Raw genomic sequence first — 19,444 nt, 5'->3', positions numbered from 1 at the left:
AGAAAACAGCCTGTCCCAATCCACACCTGCCAGATCATTTCTGACACCATCAAAATTCGTCTTTCTCCAATTTAGAACCTCAACCTGCCAACCTATAATTTTTGCAATATTTACTTTGAAAGTAATGGCATTGTGGTCACTAAATGCAAAGTGTTCCCCTACAGACAAGTGCACTGTCTCATTCCCTAATAGCAGATTAAGTATTGCACACTCTCTAGCTGGGACTTCTACATACTGATTAAGGAAACTTTCCTGAACACATTTGACAAACTCCAACCCGTCTAGTCGTTTTACAGTATGGGAGTCCCAGTCAATATGTGGAGAGTTAAAATCACTGACTATAACAACCGTATGCTTCTTGCAACAGTCTGTGATCTCTCTACAATATCTAGTATTTATATTTGCTTCTGGATGACAAGGACAACCAGGCTAGGATAATCCTAAACCAAACGAAGTACTTAAAACACAAAAACCAAACAGCCTCTGTAAACACGAGTAAAAATGTAATTTTTTACATTTAAAAATTAAATGTAATTTTTTAAATTGCAATAGTAATAATGAATAATTACTATTAAACATTTCAGAATAATCATTAAGTGTGTGCCTGACCTACTCAGTATTCCTAGGCAGTATGTTCTGTGCTTTTATGTCTGGCTGCCTGGTTGATTATGTAAATCCTTTCTGTGGAGAAGAGAACAGTTAAATAAAAAGAGAGAAATTATTTTCCTCATGTGCTGCTGGGAGAAATACGAGAGACATGGAATTAAAATAAAGATGGTCTTCATTTTATTATCTATTGAGAATATCTATTTTGATCCATTTATATTTCCAGCACTTAACAGTTGGCAACCTAACTCTGGAGGATTCTTCTCCACATTTGCTAAAGATCAAACCATAATTTGGATAGGAGAATACATGATAGTTTACTGAGAAGAAATGTAAAACTATTGATTGTTTTTGCATTGGTGATAAAAATACAGCTAACAAAATTTTTTCAGAGAGGGTGTTATCTATCACCAGACAGTTGATACATTCTATCAAGATTACACAGGTATTAGATAAGCTTAGGTCAGATGGTTTACTGTTGTGAATTTGAAAAAGGTTACTAAAACAGGTGGAAGATAAGGGACAAAATTAAATTATTACATTGCAATTATTCAATGACTTGCAAAGACAAATGGATTAGAAATCAGACTGCATAATGATGCATGTCTTCCAATTATTGGACAAAACAATTCACTGATATCTGTAAAACTGGAATGACACTGGTGAAGCACAGAGACAACTGGCTGGCAGCAAATAAAACAAAGAAAACAATAAACTACTTTATTAATCACACTTTTTATCAAATGTGATCACTGCAATCAATAGCCTGTAACTCCCCTTTCAGAGTTTTTGAACGGCCTGTACGACCTGGCGTTTTTGCAGTGTGAACTGAAGTCTCGAAGCTGCAGGAAGGTTGCGGCGTTGCAGGTATGGGTCGAATAGAGGCGGTGGGGACTGAGCCCAAGAGTGGGGAATGAGCTACTGTTTGTCCACTGCTGGAGCAGACTTGGAGGTGATCCGATGCAGCAGGACTGAGGTGATGGTGAGGAGAGTGGAGGGAACCCAGAGTCGCAGTAGTGATTAAAGCACTGGGCCAGATTGATAAGGTCAGGGTGTTAGGACCGGAGTAGAGAGGTGGGCCTGTGTTCACCTTGCTACTCCCCGAGGTTTACTTGTCTCTGTGCTGAACTGTGGTTGTGTAACTAACAGGCTCCGGGATTGGCTGCAGTGATGACGGGCTCCATGGCTGTGGACTCACTTTCATGAACTTCAGTTCTGAATGTTACTTGCTTACTTTTATTGCTGGCACAATTTTTTTTTCGGCACATCAGGTAGCTGATGGTCTTTTTTTTCCCAAATGGATTCCATTGGGTTTCTTTGTTTTGTGGCTGACAAATCTCAAGGTTGTACATTGTATACATATCCTGTAATGGGAAGTTAAAATAATATGCGCCAGATTTCACTTTCAGAAGGATGTGCAACTAATGGCAATCAGTATTATTTAAGAAAAAATGAGATACACTTTAGGCAAGAAGCAATTATGTCTCAATTTTATGTGGTGGATGCAATACTAACTCACTAGCTTCACAAAAGTACCTCATTCCTTGCCTCATCATTGAAACACACTCTTGTGTGGAGTGATTGTCCTGTTAAAAACAAACTCAACTCACCTGAAGAGGTTAATTCAAAGTCAAGGCTAAATTCCATTTCAACAATGTAAGTGTTAAATACTGCCAATTAACCTCTGAGTAATGAAATTGTGGCAAGTGTTAAATCACATATCTTAAGACTTCAACTATAGTGTATTTTTGTTTACGCAAACAACAGGAATACTGCAGATGCTGGAAACTCAAACAACACACATCAAAGTTGCTGGTGAACTTTTTTTTCTTTCGATTAAGAGTTCACAGGTGTCAACATAAGCTTGTCCTGGTACAATCACATAGACATTATGACCAAGAAAGCACATCAGCACCTCTACTCCCTCAGAAGGCTAAGGAAGTCCCACATCTCCCCATCGGCTCTCACCAATTTTTATAGATGCGCCATTGAAATCATCCTTGTATGGCAAGTGCTGCGCCCAAAACCGCAAGAAATTATAGAGTTGTGGACACAGCTCAGTCCGTCACAAAGGGTAGCCTCTGCTCCACGGACTCAGTCACCACTTCTCACTGTCTTGGAAAAGCAGCCAACATAATCAAAGAACCAAAGAACCCACCACCCGCCCCCCAGATATTCTCTCTTCTCCTCCATTCCCTTGGGTAAAAAATACAAAGCTTGAAAATGCAAACTAGCAGGCTCATGAACTGTTTCCATCTTCAATGGATCTCCAGTACATTAAAGACTACTCTTGTCCTCACAGTCTGCCTTCTCATGGCCTTTGCACCTTACTGAATTCCTGCACTTCTCTTTGTAATTGTAGCCAAAACACTTTATTCTGCATTTTTAATAGCACCCTATCACTTTATCCTTGTATTACCTTGAAGTACTTACGTTTTGAAATGACCTGAATGCATTTATAAAGCTAAATTTTCCACTGTATTTCGGTATATGTGACCTTAATAAATCAATATCAATATTTCTCTTTCTGCATTTTAGTTGATACTGAATTAACTCACTTTAATTTAGTCTTCCTTCTCAATCTTGGTGCCATTTTACAATCTTTAGGTCTGATTATCTAAGGAGATATAAATTCTTTTCTGCGATACCCTGTGATGCTGTTGGCTCACACTTAGCATTTTGCCTTATGATAGAGTTTAAAGTTCAAACATGCAACAGCAAGATTAACCTATGACCGATGCTACTACATATTGTATTGTGTGTATTTTAAAATATTGACATCATAATTATTTTGACGATTAACATAAAGTATCAGGATGGTGCTGTTAACCTTTGAACTTCAACACATTCAATTAAGGAACTCCGCAATGCGCCAGATGATTTCTGTGCAATAAACAAACCTTATTAAGTGAGCTAAATTGGTGAAAATAAGCAGATCTAAAGTTAAACCCTGCAATGATTAATGGCTTCCCTTTCAACAATATTATTTCACTTGCCCTTTTAAATGTTTTTGAATTGATTAGCTCAAATTACAAGGACATGCAACAATTATTGAATTATGGCATTTTCCCCAAGGAAATTGTATTCCTTTCATCCAAAGATTCAGTAGAGTCATACGCACAGGACTTCAAATTAACAGATACATCTTCATTGAACAAGGTGAAAAAGAACTAGAATCAAAAATTTGTTTGAACCATTCTCTGTCTATTATGCCAAATAACAGCAATTTGGCAACCATGGGATTATGTATACTATTAAATTGGCTGTTATGTCAAATGCAATGCCTTAATATAAAGCTAAAAAGGTTATATTGTAGAATGTTCTATTTTACTGAACAAAGGGCACAAGAAGACGTTAGCTGGAATTTTATCTTGTATCTATATATTAACATTCATGCCTCAATCTATCAACATGCATTTGTTATTCATTAGTTTTGAAAGCAAAGCAAAGGCTTAAACAACACTTCACAACAGTCAATTGGGCCGAAGTGATGATTTGCACAGAGATATTATATCTTTCAAACTAAAGTCATTATCCAAAAACTATAACTGTCCATCTTGTCTGCACCTTTTCACCAACTTCTATACTAGTACTTTGTTTCATGATGACAGCTGTTTGTCTCAGCAAAATACTAGACATACATTGAATGATGTTCTAATAAAGAAAATACAACATTGGGCTCAAAGAGCTTAGTGAATCTCCTTTTGACTCTCTTCAGTCTTTCTCCATCCTTGTCTGGTAAGACAACAGTAAACTGTCACAATATTCCAGACGTGACCTCACCAAAAAACTCCGTACAACTTGAATTGAGGTGGCAGGGCACCGGCCCGAGAGCGTATCCAAGCAGCAGTGACCGGGTCCAAAAGCAAGGTCTGGACAATTTAAGCATCGGACAAGATTGTAAAGGACAGGGTGTCGAGGCCAGAGGTGAGGCACGGGCTGTTCAAATTGCTGCTCCATGAGGTTTACTCGTCTCTGCGCTGAACTTCAACTCATTATTCTGAGATTTATTCATCTCTGTCCCGAACTGTGGCTGCGGCCTGCAAATATCACAGTGTGGGCTCACTTCTGAATGCTATTTGCTTACTTTTATTGTTTGCACGTTTTTGTTTCTTTTTTATCTCTTCACGTTGGGTGTCTGATGGTCTTCTTTTGCTCTAATGGATTCTATTGGGTTTCTTTGTTTTGCAGCTGCCCATGAGAAGACAAATCTCATGTTGTATAAGTATACACACTTTAACAAATGTACCTTGACATTAACCAAACCTCATTATTTTTAAACTCCATCCTCTTCACAATAAATGGCAAGACTTAACTGTCTGTTAAATTTTGCATGTGATGCATGCACCAAAATACCTCCTCCTGCAGTTCACTCATTTGCAGGTTACTTAGAGAATTTTCTGCCTTTTAATTCCTCTTACTGAACTACATGACCTCACATTCCCTCACATTGTTCCTTTTGCCAGATTTTCATCCAGTCACTCAACCTCTCTCTATCTCATTGGAGGACTACAACACCCTCATCAGAGCATACCCTTCCACCTAGTACTTCCATATCGTCAATGAACCACAACACCATGAAATCTAAGCATACACTCAAGGCAGCATCATTTTGGGGTTGTTTTGGGAGGGCGGGAGTAGATTTTCAAATAATTTAACGACAGCATCGTAAATTTTGATCTGTTACTAATCTACAATTTATTAAGAAACATCATAAGCACTTTTTTGAAGTTTCTTATCATGTACAGGTGGTCCCACCGGGGCCACAGGAGGCAGACAAGTGGGTCATGGTTAGGAGGGGGAAGGGGAAGAGTCAGGTAATAGAGAGTACCCCAGTGGCTGTGCCCCTTAACAATAGGTACTCCTGTTTGAGTAATGTTGGGGGGGACAGCTTACCCGGGGGAAGCGACAGTGGCCGTGCCTCCGGCACAGAGTCTGGCCCTGTAGCTCAGAAGGGTAGGGCAAGGAAGAGGAGGGCAGTTGTGATAGGGGACTCGATAGTAAGGGGGTCAGATAGGCGATTCTGTGGACGCAGTCCAAAGACCCGGATGGTAATTTGCCTCCCTGGTGCCAGGGTCCGGGATATTTCTGATCGTGTCCAAGATATCCTGAAGTGGGAGGGTGAGGAGCCAGAGGTCGTGGTACATATAGGTACCAATGACATAGGTAGGAAAAGGGATGAGGTCCTGAAAGGAGAATATAGGGAGCTAGGAAGGGAGTTGAGAAAAAGGACGCAAAGGTAGTAATCTCGGGATTACTGCCTGTGCCACGCGACAGTGAGAATAGGAATGCGATGAGGTGGAGGATAAATGTGTGGCTGAGGGATTGGAGCAGGGGGCAGGGATTCAAGTTTTTGGATCATTGGGACCTCTTTTGGCGCAGGCGTGACCTGTACAGAAAGGACGGGTTACACTTGAATCCTAGGGGGACCAATATCCTGGCAGGGAGATTAGCGAGGGCTACTGAGGTGACTTTAAACTAGAATGGTTGGGGGCTGGGAATCAAATTAAAGAGGCTAGGTGAGAGGAGGTTAGTTCACAACAGGGGGATGGGAACCAGTGCAGAGAGACAGAGGGGTGTAAAGTGAGGGTAGAAGCAAAAAGTACTAAGGAGAAAAGTAAAAGTGGCAGGCCGACAAATCCAGGGCAAGCATTAAAAAGGGCCACTTTTCAACATAATTGTATAAGGGCTAAGAGAGTTGTAAAAGAGCGCCTGAAGGCTTTGTGTGTCAATGCAAGGAGCATTCGTAATAAGGTGGATGAATTGAAAGTACAGATTGTTATTAATGATTATGATATAGTTGGGATCACAGAGACATGGCTCCAGGGTGACCAAGGATGGGAGCTCAACGTTCAGAGGTATTCAATATTCAGGAGGGATAGACATGAAGGAAGGGGAGGTGGGGTGGCGTTGCTGGTTAAAGAAGAGATTAACGCAATAGAAAGGAAGGACATAAGCTGGGAAGATGTGGAATCGATATGGGTAGAGCTGCGTAACACTAAGGGGCAGAAGACGCTGGTGGGAGTTGTGTACAGGCCACCTAACAGTAGTAGTGAGGTCGGAGATGGTATTAAACAGGAAATTAGAAATGTGTGCAATAAAGGAACAGCAGTTATAATGGGTGACTTCAATCTACATGTAGATTGGGTGAACCAAATTGGTAAAGGTGCTGAGGAAGAGGGTTTCTTGGAATGTATGCGGGATGGTTTTTTGAACCAACATGTCGAGGAACCAACTAGAGAGCAGGCTATTCTGGACTGGGTTTTGAGCAATGAGGAAGGGTTAATTAGCAATCTTGTTGTGAGAGGCCCCTTGGGTAAGAGTGACCATAATATGGTGGAATTCTTCATTAAGATGGAGAGTGACATAGTTAATTCAGAAACAAAGGTTCTGAACTTAAAGAGGGGTAACTTTGAAGGTATGAGATGTGAATTAGCTAAGATAGACTGGCAAATGACACTTACAGGATTGACGGTGGATATGCAATGGCAAGCATTTAAAGGTTGAATGGATGAACTACAACAATTGTTCATCCCAGTTTGGCAAAAGAATAAAACAAGGAAGGTAGTGCACCCGTGGCTGACAAGAGAAATTAGGGATAGTATCAATTCCAAAGAAGAAGCATACAAATTAGCCAGAAAAAGTGGCTCACCTGAGGACTGGGAGAAATTCAGAGTTCAGCAGAGGAGGACAAAGGGCTAATTAGGAAGGGGAAAAAAGATTATGAGAGAAAACTGGCGGGGAACATAAAAACTGACTGTAAAAGCTTTTATAGATATGTAAAAAGGAAAAGGCTGGTAAAGACAAATGTAGGTCTCCTACAGACAGAAACAGGTGAATTGATTATGGGGAGCAAGGACATGGCAGACCAATTGAATAATTACTTTGGTTCTGTCTTCACTGAGGAGGACATAAATAATCTTCCAGAAATAGTAGGGGACAGAGGGTCCAGTGAGATGGAGGAACTGAGCGAAATACATGTTAGTAGGGAAGTGGTGTTAGGTAAATTGAAGGGATTGAAGGCAGATAAATCCCCAGGGCCAGATGGTCTGCATCCTAGAGTGCCTAAGGAAGTAGCCCAAGAAATAGTGGATGCATTAGTGATAATTTTTCAAAACTCGTTAGGTTCTGGACTAGTTCCTGAGGATTGGAGGGTGGCTAATGTAACCCCACTTTTTAAAAAAGGAGGGAGAGAGAAACCAGGGAATTATAGACCGGTTAGCCTAACGTCGGTGGTGGGGAAACTGCTGGAGTCAGTTATCAAAGATGTGATAACAGCACATTTGGAAAGCGGTGAAATCATCGGACAAAGTCAGCATGGATTTGTGAAGGGAAAATCATGTCTGACGAATCTCATAGAATTTTTGAGGATGTAACTTGTAGAGTAGATAGGGGAGAACCAGTGGATGTGGTATATTTGGATTTTCAAAAGGCTTTTGACAAGGTCCCACACAGGAGATTAGTGTGCAAACTTAAAGCACACGGTATTGGGGGTAAGGTATTGATGTGGATGGAGAATTGGTTAGCAGACAGGAAGCAAAGAGTGGAAATAAATGGGACCTTTTCAGAATGGCAGGCGGTGACTAGTGGGGTACCGCAAGGCTCAGTGCTGGGACCCCAGTTGTTTACAATATATATTAATGACTTGGATGAGGGAATTAAATGCAGCATCTCCAAGTTTGCAGATGACACGAAGCTGGGTGGCAGTGTTAGCTGTGAGGAGGATGCTAAGAGGATGCAGAGTGACTTGGATAGGTTGGGTGAGTGGGCAAATTCATGGCAGATGCAATTTAATGTGGATAAATGTGAAGTTATCCACTTTGGTGGCAAAAATAGGAAAACAGATTATTATCTGAATGGTGGCCAATTAGGAAAAGGGGAGGTGCAACGAGACCTGGGCGTCATTATACACCAGTCATTGAAAGTGGGCATGCAGGTACAGCAGGTGGTGAAAAAGGCGAATGGTATGCTGGCATTTATAGCGAGAGGATTCGAGTACAGGAGCAGGGAGGTACTACTGCAGTTGTACAAGGCCTTGGTGAGACCACACCTGGAGTATTGTGTGCAGTTTTGGTCCCCTAATCTGAGGAAAGACATCCTTGCCATAGAGGGAGTACAAAGAAGGTTCACCAGATTGATTCCTGGGATGGCAGGACTTTCATATGAAGAAAGACAGGATGAACTGGGCTTGTACTCGTTGGAATTTAGAAGATTGAGGGGGGATCTGATTGAAACGTATAAAATCCTAAAGGGATTGGACAGGCTAGTATGCAGGAAGATTGTTTCCGATGTTGGGGAAGTCCAGAACAAGGGGTCACAGTTTGAGGATAAAGCGGAAGCCTTTTAGGACCGAGATTGGGAAAAACTTCTTCACACAGAGAGTGGTGAATCTGTGGAATTCTCTGCCCCAGGAAACAGTTGAGGCCAGTTCATTGGCTATATTCAAGAGGGAGTTAGATATGGCCCTTGTGGCTACGGGGATCAGGGGGTATGGAGGGAAGGCTGGGGCAGGGTTCTGAGTAGGATGATCAGCCATGATCATAATAAATGGCGGTGCAGGCTCGAGGGGCCGAATGGCCTACTCCTGCACCTATTTTCTATGTTTCTATGTTTCTATGTACCACAAAAAGACATTATATAGATGTTCACAGATGTTACACCATTCAACCCATTCTGCACTATGGTGCTTGTCCACTGTACAATTATCATGATCCCATGTTTTCATATCCCTTATTTCATCATCTTCCTCAGTGTTTCTTTTAACATTCTCTTAAAATATTGAGCTCTATTTCATTTATCAAATACATGCTGCATTGCATCGAGTCAAAACCCTCAGCATTTCCAAATATCATATTAAATATTCTATATACAGTATTCATATATTCCAAACGCAGTAAAATCAGTCTTTTTGGCATCCTATCACTTCAGAATTTGAAAAAAAAATCTCTACTGTTATACTTTGATAGTATTCCTCCATAATAGGCATGGTCTGTGACGTTCACTACCTCAGCATCAGTTCCTTAGCGTACACCCAAAATCAACTGCACAGCTTGTAATTTGCAAATTTACCATATACTGTACCTTAATATTTTGTTTTTTCCCCTTACCTGTCCATTTCCAGATGAACTCAAAGCTCTGTTTACTCTTTTCCTCCATTCAGTCCTTCCCCATCATAAGTGTAATCCTTTGCATGATGCTCTTCCTTCACCACATTTTGCAATCTCTTGAAAATTTCTCCTGCTTTGACACAGATTTTCTTAAAAATGCCCATTTTCTACACAATTAGGTGTAGTTTGCTATTTGCACTACTGATAACTTACAGTGAAATTGGTCAAAAAATTTATGGGATACTGCAATCCAATTCAAACTATCCTAAAGCAAACCTCACCTTCCACTGTTCCATCTCTAAGACAGCCATTTTCTTTTAATTTAATTGCAAATTCTCAATCCATTAATTAGATGGAGAGACAGATCACAGATTAGATGAGGCTTAAATAATGCACAACTCTAGATTCTTCCTCTTTAGGCAAGCTTGTATGGCAATCATTTATTTACATAGCCAGACGCATCTATTACCTGTAGAATAAATAAGAATATGAAATATTTTAGAAAGGAGGAAATGACCTGCAACCTTTACACAAAGTATCCCAGGCATTTCATAGTGCACAAAATATATTTTGGTCTAATGAACAAGAGATTTTAGGGAATATTTTAAGAAGGGAGAGAGAGTCTATTCAGGAATTAGAGAAGGATCAGAAAAGCGGGTACAGAACTGATCAGGTTAGTCATTTCAGTATAGAAGATTAACCTTTTACATTCCAAACTACAATATACTGAGCTCCCCAAATTACAACTCTGAAATCCAGAAGCTCAAGGATAAGATGTTATCAAACCACATTTCTGAGTTCAGAAGAAACATGAATCATTGACTCTGGAATTCTCAGAAATTCTTGCAAAACTAGCTTCCATAGAAAATAAATAAAGATATCAAACTTCCATAGGTGACTTATCTAAATCTCTGAAGCAATTAATAGGCCATTCCACAATCACAGAACTAGCTTAAGAAATCAAAGAGACATATATAGTTGGGAATAGATCATGCAACCAACAGAAATAAACCTTTGAATCAGACTAGATTTCCGTTTTGGAAACTCAAGGATATGAGCAAGTATAAGTTAATGATGTAATGTGAAAGCTTTATCTTTTTTTAGTTGCATCATTTTAGTAATTAGAAATCACAATGTCATTGCCTTTGATAACTTCGGGAACAACCAAAAATGATAGAGAGAAGTAGTTAAATTACTGTGCTCTGGGATGCAGGAATCAGAATCAGGATTATTATCATTGACATATGTCATGAAATGTGTTGCTTTGTACAGCAGTACAGTACAAGGTGTAAAGAATTACTATAAGATACAATAAGAAATGAAATAAATAAATAATAGAAAAGTGGTATAATGTGCTTCTGTTCATGGGCCGATGAGAAGTCTGTGGCAGAGGGGAAGAAGCTGTCCGAAGAACATTGAGTGGGTTTTCAAGCTCCCGTGATGGTAATAATGAAGAGAGAACATTTCCTGGATGGTGAGGGTTCTTGAGATTGATTGGTTTAAGCTGTACAGGCATTCTATAAACTTTATCATAGACTGTAGGTGTTCAATTTGGTATATATTCCTATGAAGAAGCAGTATAAATGACAAAGTCAGATAATGATTAACTCCGATATAACCGTATAACCATATAACAATTACAGCACCGAAACAGGCCATCTCAGCCTTTCTAGTCCATGCCGAACGCTTACTCTCACCTAGTCCCATCTACCTGCACTCAGCCCATAACCCTCCATTCTTTTGCTGTCCATATACCTATCCAATTTTTTTTTTAAATGACAAAATCGAACCTGCCTCTACCACTTCCACTGGAAGCTCATTCCACACAGCTACCACTCTCTGAGTAAAGAAGTTCCCCCTCGTGTTACCCCTAAACTTTTGCCCCTTAACTCTCAACTCATGTCCTCTTGTTCGAATCTCCCCTGCTCTCAATGGAAAAAGCCTATCCACATCAACTCTATCTGTCCCCCTCATAATTTTAAATACCTCTATCAAGTCCCCCCTCAACCTTCTACGCTCCAAAGAATAAAGACCTAACTAGATCAACCTTTCTGTGCAACTTAGGTGCTGAAACCCAGGTAACATTCTAGTAAATCTTCTCTGTACTCTCCCTATTTTGTTGACATCTTTCCTATAATTCAGTGACCAGAACTGTACACAATACTCCAAATTTGGCCTCAACAATGCCTTGTACAATTTTAACATTACGTCCCAACTCCTATACTCAATGCTCTGATTTATAAAGGCCATCATACCAAAAGCTTTCTTCACCACCCTATTCACATAAGATTCCACCTTCAGGGAATTACGCACCATTATTCCTAGATCTCTCTGTTCTACTGCATTCCTCAGTGCCCTACCGTTTACCATACATGTCCTATTTTGATTAGTCCTACCAAAATGTAGCACCTCACATGTATCAGTATTAAACTCCATCTGCCATCTTTCAGCCCACTCTTCTGACTGGCCCAAATCTCTCTGCAAGCTTTGAAAACCTACTTCATTTTTCACAAAGCCACCTATCTTAGTATCATCTGCATACTTACTAATCCAATTTAACACCCCATCATCCAGATCATTAGTGTATACGACAAAGAACATTGGACCCAGTACAGATCCCTGAGGCACACCACTAATCACCGACCTCCAACCTGACAAACAGTTATCCGCCACTACTCTCTGGCATCTCCCATCTAGCCACTGTTGAATCCATTTTACTACTTCATATTGAACCTTCCTAACTAACCTTCCATGTGGAACCTTGTCAAAGGCCTTACTGAAGTCCAAATAGACAACATCCATCGCTTTACCCTCGTCAACTTTCCTAGTAACCTCTTCAAAAAAATTCAATAAGAATTGTCAAACATGACCTTCCACATACAAATCCATGTTGATTGTTTCTAATCAGACCCTGTCTATCCAGATAATTATATATACCATCTCTAAGAACACTTTCCATCAATTTACCCACCACTGATGTCAAACTTATGGGCCGATAATTGCTATGTTTACTCTTAGAACCCTTTTTAAACAATGGAACCACATGAGCAATACACCAATCCTCCGTCACCATCCCCGTTTCTAATGACATTTGAAATATTTCTGTCAGAGCCCTTGCTATTTCTACACTAACTTCCCTCAAGGTCCTAAGGAATATCCTGTCAGGACCCGGAGACTTATCCACTTTTATATTCCTTAAAAGCACCAGTACATCCTCTTTTAATCACCACAGTTTCCATAACTACCCTACTTGTTTCCTTTACCTTACACAATTCAATATCCTTCTCCTTAGTGAACACCGAAGAAAAGAAATTGTTCAGAATCTCCTCCATCTCTTTTGGCTCCGCACATAGCTGTCCACTCTGATTCTCTAAGGGACCAATTTTATTCCTCACTATCCTTTTGCTATTAATATAACCGTAGAAACCCTTTGGATTTATTTTCATCTTACTTACCAAAGCAACCTCACATCTTCTTTTAACTTTTCTATTCTCTTTCTTAAGATTCTTTTTACATTCTTTATATTCCTCGAGCACCTCATTTACTCCATGCTTCCTATATTTATTGTAGATCTTTCTCTTTTTCTGAACCAACTTTCGAATTTCCCTTGAAAACCATAGCTCTCTCAAACTTTTAACCTTTCCTTTCAACCTGACAGGAACATAAAGATTCTGTACCCTCAAAATTTCATCTTTAAATGACCTCCATTTCTCTATTACATCCTTCCCATAAAACAAATAGTCCCAATCCACTCCTTCTAAATCCTTTCGCATCTCTTCAAAGTTAGCATTTCTCCAATCAAAAATCTCAACCCTGGGTCCAGTCCTATCCTTCTCCATAATTATATTGAAACTAACAGCATTGGACCCGAAGTGCTCCCCAACACAAACCTCCATCACCTGACCTATCTCATTCCCTAACAGAAGATCCAACACTGCCCCGTCTCTTGTTGGTACCTCTATGTATTGCTGCAAAAAACTATCCTGCACACATTTTACGAACTCCAAACCATCCAGCCCTTTTACAGAATGGGCTTCCCAGTCTATATGTGGAAAATTAAAATCTCCCACAGTCACAACCTTGTGCTTACTACAAATATCTGCTATCTCCTTACAAATTTGCTCCTCCAATTCTCGCTTCCCATTAGGTGGCCTATAATACACCCCTATAAGCATTACTACACCTTCCCCATTCCTCAATTCCACCCAAATAGCTTCCCTAGACAAGTTCTCTAATCTATCCTGTCAAAGCACCGCTGTAATATTTTCTCTGACAAGCAATGCCATATCTCCCCCTCTTGCCCCTCCGATTCTAGCACACCTGAAGCAACGAAATTCAGGAATATTTAGTTGCCAATCACACTCTTCCTGCAACCATGTTTCACTAGCAGCTAACATCATATTTCCAGGTATCAGTCCATGCTCTAAGCTCATCCACCTTTCTTACAAAGGTCCTAGCATTAAAATAGATGCATTTAGGAAACTCTCCACCTCTTACTCTCTGTTTATTCCCAATGGTGCAAACAACTTTGTTATCTTTTTCTTCCTTCTCCCCTACATCTTGGGTCTGAGTGTTCCCGTTCTCTGTCCCCTGTCTATCCTCCCTCACACACTGTCAACTAGCTTTCTCTATTTGCGAACTAACCTCCTATCTCCTAGTCTCTTCAATTTGATTCCCACCCCCCAACCATTCAAGTTTAACGTCTCCCCAGTAGCCTTCGCAAATCTCCCTGCCAGGATATTGGTCCCCCTAGGATTCAAGTGCAACCTGTCCTTTTTGTACAGGTCACACCTGCCCCAAAAGGGGTCCCAATGATCCAGAAACTTGAATCCCTGATCCCTGCTCCAATCCCTCAGCCATGCATTTATCCTCCACCTCATTCCATTCCTACTCTCACTGTCGCGTGGCACAGGCAGTAATCCTGAGATTACTACTTTTGCGGTCCTTCTTCTCAACTCCCTTCCTAACTCCCTATATTCTCCTTTCAGGACCTCTTCCCTTTTCCTACCTATGTCATTGGTATCTATATGTACCACGACCTCTGGCTCCTCTCCCTCCCACTTCAGGGTATCTTGGACGCAATCAGAAACATCCCGGACCATGGCACCAGGGAGGCAAACTACCATCTGGGTCTCCTGACTGCATCCACAGAATCGCCTATCTGACCCCCTAACTATCAAGTCCCCTATTACTACTGCCCTCCTCTTCCTTTCCCTGCCCTTCTGAGCTACAAGGCCGGACTCTGTGCCAGAGGCACGGCCACTGTTGCTTCCCCCAGGTAGGTTGTCCCCCTCAACGGTACTCAAACAGGATTACTTATTGTCAAGGGGTACAGCCACTGGGGTACTCTCTAGTACCTGACTCTTCTCCTTCCCCCTCCTAACCGTGATCCACTTGTCTGCCTCCCATGGCCCCGGTGTGACCACCTGCCTGTAACTCCTCTCTCTCCCTGACCAGACAAAGGTCATCAAGCTGCAGCTCCAGTTCCCTAACACGGTCCCTTAGGAGCTGCAGCTCGGCGCACCTGGCACAGATGTGGACGTCCGGGAGACTAGGAGACTCCAGGACCTCCCACATCCGACACCGAGGACAGCAAGCTGCCCTCACACTCATACTTCCCCCTTTCCTCAAATAACAGGAAAAATTGAAAACCAAACCTACTTTGTCCTACCCTTTTCCGCCGAAGCCCGTTGAGCCAAAGCCCTTAAGCCTTCACTCTGCTCCTGGCTCACTCCGCTGCCTGCAAAACAACACTGCCCACTGTATAAGGCTGTGTTCCTTCTAAATCTTCTGCGCTTCACTGCCTGACGTCACACGCCTGCGCAGTCCCACCTCTCTGAACTCCAATGAGAAGAAGAAAAATTCAAAATGGCTCCCGCCACACTCCTGCTCTGATTCTCAGACTTCCTTCTCCCAATTAAACCTGAATCAGGATTTCTGACCTTTTCTGGATTTTGGATCTTGTATGTGCAAGTGCATATTCCGCATTCATAGGATTTGTTCAACTATAATAATGATCAGAAAAACTGTAACTACAATGAATTGATTATTGGTATCCAATGGAGCACAGGATGTCAATCTGTTTAACAGACATCAATCTCATAGATAATATAGATTGACAATCCAATGCTCAGAGCACACAACTACTCAAATCTATTTCCCAATTCAAATGTACTATCACATAATTAGAAGGACTTCTAGGTGCTCCCTTTCCCATAAGCATTTCAGCAACAATGAAGCGTAAATAATGCATTGAAAACAGACTGGCATCTTTTATTTTGGGATAAATCCAAAGTCTACCAAGATTTAACATTTCAGACTTGGTGGCAAAACGTTGCCTCTTACCCATATAACTACTGACATTTCCTACAGAATACTTCAGGATTTCCACAAATATAAAGGAAGTTCCAAACTAAAACAGCAGTCAGTGGTGCATTATTGATATTCCAGATGTGCCCCAAGGCTTAACTATCACAGAGTTCATCACAGGTGCAAGATTAATCACCACTGACAATGGAGAATTCAGCCCCATCTTAACTTGGGGGCAGATGACTTTCCAAGTGATGTTAATGGGGAAGACCAACCAGCAGACACTAAATCTCAAGTTTGTTTTAAATTTTAGGAGATTATCTTGTTGTTTTTAAGTGCTTAACATTTATTTATTAACTGGATTTGTTAACTGCAACACACACACGGACACACACCTCCTTTTTAATGTTTCCCAACAATGAATTCCCAGCAACCTGCGGCTAAGCATAGTTCCAATGCCGTCCGCAAATTTGCTGATGACACCACTGTTGTTGGCAGAATCACAGATGGTGACGAGACAAACTACATAATGAGATAGATTACTTGGATATTTGGTCCTAGCAACAACTTTGTACTCAACATCTGCAAGAGCAAGGAAATGACAGTGGACTTAGGAAGAGGAAGTCAGGTGAACACACACTAGCCCTCATTGAAGGGTCCACAGTAGAAAAGATGGGCAGCTTCAAGTTCCTAGATATCAGCATCTCAGAGGACCAAACCTGAGCCCAGCACATAGATGCAACCATGAAGAAGGCATCCCAGCATTTCTACTTTCATAAAGGTTTAAGAATATTTGTCATGTCAAAGAATCCAAGTACAGTGGAAAGTATTCCGCCTGACTGCAGCAAGGACTGGTATGGAAACTGCAATGCAAAGGAGAGCAAAAGACTACAGAGATTGGTGTTCTCGATGGAGGGCAGTGCTTTACCCACGGTGGATCTGAATGAGCCTACTACTCTCTGTAGCCTTTGCATTCTTGTGCACTGGAAACCCACGTGAAGCTGCACAAACTGAGCAATTATCTTTCGAGGTCCAGGATTTAGATCCACCAAAAATGAAGGAATATAGTGATATATTTCTAAGTCAGGGTATGTGTGCGAGACCCAAAGAGGAACCTCAAGGAGGTGACATTTCCGTGCATCTGCTGCCCATCATCTTTTAGCTGATGCACACTGTAGCCAGTGTATACTGATGGTGCAGAGAATAAATGCCCGGGGCTGATAGCTGGGTTGCCAATCACATGAATTATTTAGTTCTGGAATGAGTATCAAGCTTTGACTGCATCTTGAGGAGGATAGGATGGCTTTGAAGCAGGTCATGAGCCATCTGCTTCAAGATAACCAGCCATTTCAAGACAAAATATGTGTGTGGTTTGTCAAGTTAGGCTTTTAATCACCAGGATCATGATGGTAATACCACTCAAAGCCAAGAGAAGGTGCCTAGACTCATATTTATTGGAGATAATTGCCTTTGTGTATGTTACCTGCTACCTTGTAGTACCACAAACCAAAATATTTTCTGGATATTAGTCCATGTAGGACAGATACGCTTTATTGTCTATCCACAAATGGAACTGAACATTGCAGTCAGCAGAAGCTGCAAACCCCATTTCTGATCTTATGACAAAAGGAAGTTAATTTAAGAAGCAACTGAGGTGACTGGGCTTGAACTCACACACCTCAAGGATTAACAACAGCTTCTTGCCCACTAGCATAAAGTAACTTTATTATCAAAGTGCCTACAGTATATGTCACTGTATACAACCCTGAGATTCATTTTCTTGCGGGCACACACAGTAAACCTAAGAAACATAATAGAAACAATAAAAGACTGCACCCAACATGATGGGCAAACAACTAATGTGCAAAAGACAAAAAACTGTGCAAGTACAAAAGAAAAAAAGAAATTACGTATAATAAATATGCAATGAATATCAAGGACATAAGATGAAGACTCCTTGAAAGTGAGAACATCAGAATCAGAATCAGAATCCTTTATTATCGCCAAGTATACGGACACATACAGGGAACTTGATGCCGATTTCCCTGAATTCTTGCTGTACAGAATCAAAAAGCAAACAAAACAATAGTGCAAATAATTGTGAACTATATACAATGAAGTATACCTGTGTATGTACAGGTGGACTTGGTTTATAATAGACTGAAATTCAAGTGTTCATAAGACTGATGGCATATGAAAAGAAACTGTTCTTGTACCTATTTGTCCTGGCATACGGTGATCTAAAGCGCCTACCAGAAGGAAGGAGTTGGAACAGGTGATGTCCAGGGTGTGATGGGTCTACAATGGTGCTGCTTGCTCGCTTCCTGACTCTAGATGCATACAAGTCCTGGATCAAGGACAGCTTCACACCAATAATCCTTTCCGCAGCCCTGACGGTTCTTTGGAGTCTATTTTTGTCTTGTTTGGGAGCTGACCCAAACCAGACAGTGATGGACAAACAGAGAACAGACTGGATTATTCCTGAATAGAATTGAATCAGCAGCTCCTGAGGCAGTTTGTACTTCCTGAGTTGACGTAGGAAATACAGCCTCTGCTGAGCCTTTTTGATAAGATTGTCTGCGTTGCGTGTCCACTTCAGGTCCTGGGAGATTGTGACACCCAGAAACCTGAAGGTCTCCACAGCAGACACAATACTGTTGAGTATAGTGAGTGGGGAGAGTACTGGGGGGCTCCTCCTGAAGTCCACTGTCATCTCCACAGTCTAGAGCTCATTTAGCTCCAGATTGTTCTGACCACACCAGAGGGCCAGCCGTTCCACCACCCGTCTGTATGCAGACTCATCACCGTCTCGGATAAGGCCAATGACAGTTGTGTCGTCTGCAAACTTCAGGAGTTTAACAGATGGATCCTGTGAGGTGCAGTCATTAATGTAAAGGGAGAAGAACATAAGATGTCTAAGACTTTTGCACAGTATTGTAGTAATTTTATGTATTTCACTGTATTGCAGCACAAAAAAAAAACAAATTTTATGGCATATATAATGTGATGATAAACCTGATTCCCACATGGGTCTCCATTGTGGACTGAAAATGGGAAGGGGGCAGGGAGAGGGAGCAGGAAGCACCAGAAATATTCTGTAATGATCAATAAACCAATTGTTTGGAATTAAATTTCCCTGCCTGGTGTCTCAAGGCTGGGTGTGTCTGTACCTGCACCATTCCCCACCCTGGCACTCCTTCTCAGCCACAGCACTGCACCCTCACCATTCCCAACATCCTTTGCTCCAACCAGATTTACAAGCTCGCTCTCTGCTCCACATTAACAAATACAGTATTGTGCAAAAGTCTTAGGCACTCTAGCTATATATATGTGCCTAAGACTTTTGCACAGTACTGTAAGTGTTACAGGATGTTAGTCACTGAGGCAGGTTACCACATTCTCTGAGGCATCACTATAATTGA

Source organism: Mobula birostris, chromosome 15 (genome assembly GCF_030028105.1).
Source record: "Mobula birostris isolate sMobBir1 chromosome 15, sMobBir1.hap1, whole genome shotgun sequence".
NCBI lineage: Eukaryota > Metazoa > Chordata > Chondrichthyes > Myliobatiformes > Myliobatidae > Mobula > Mobula birostris.
Note: the sequence above shows the minus strand (reverse complement) of the source record.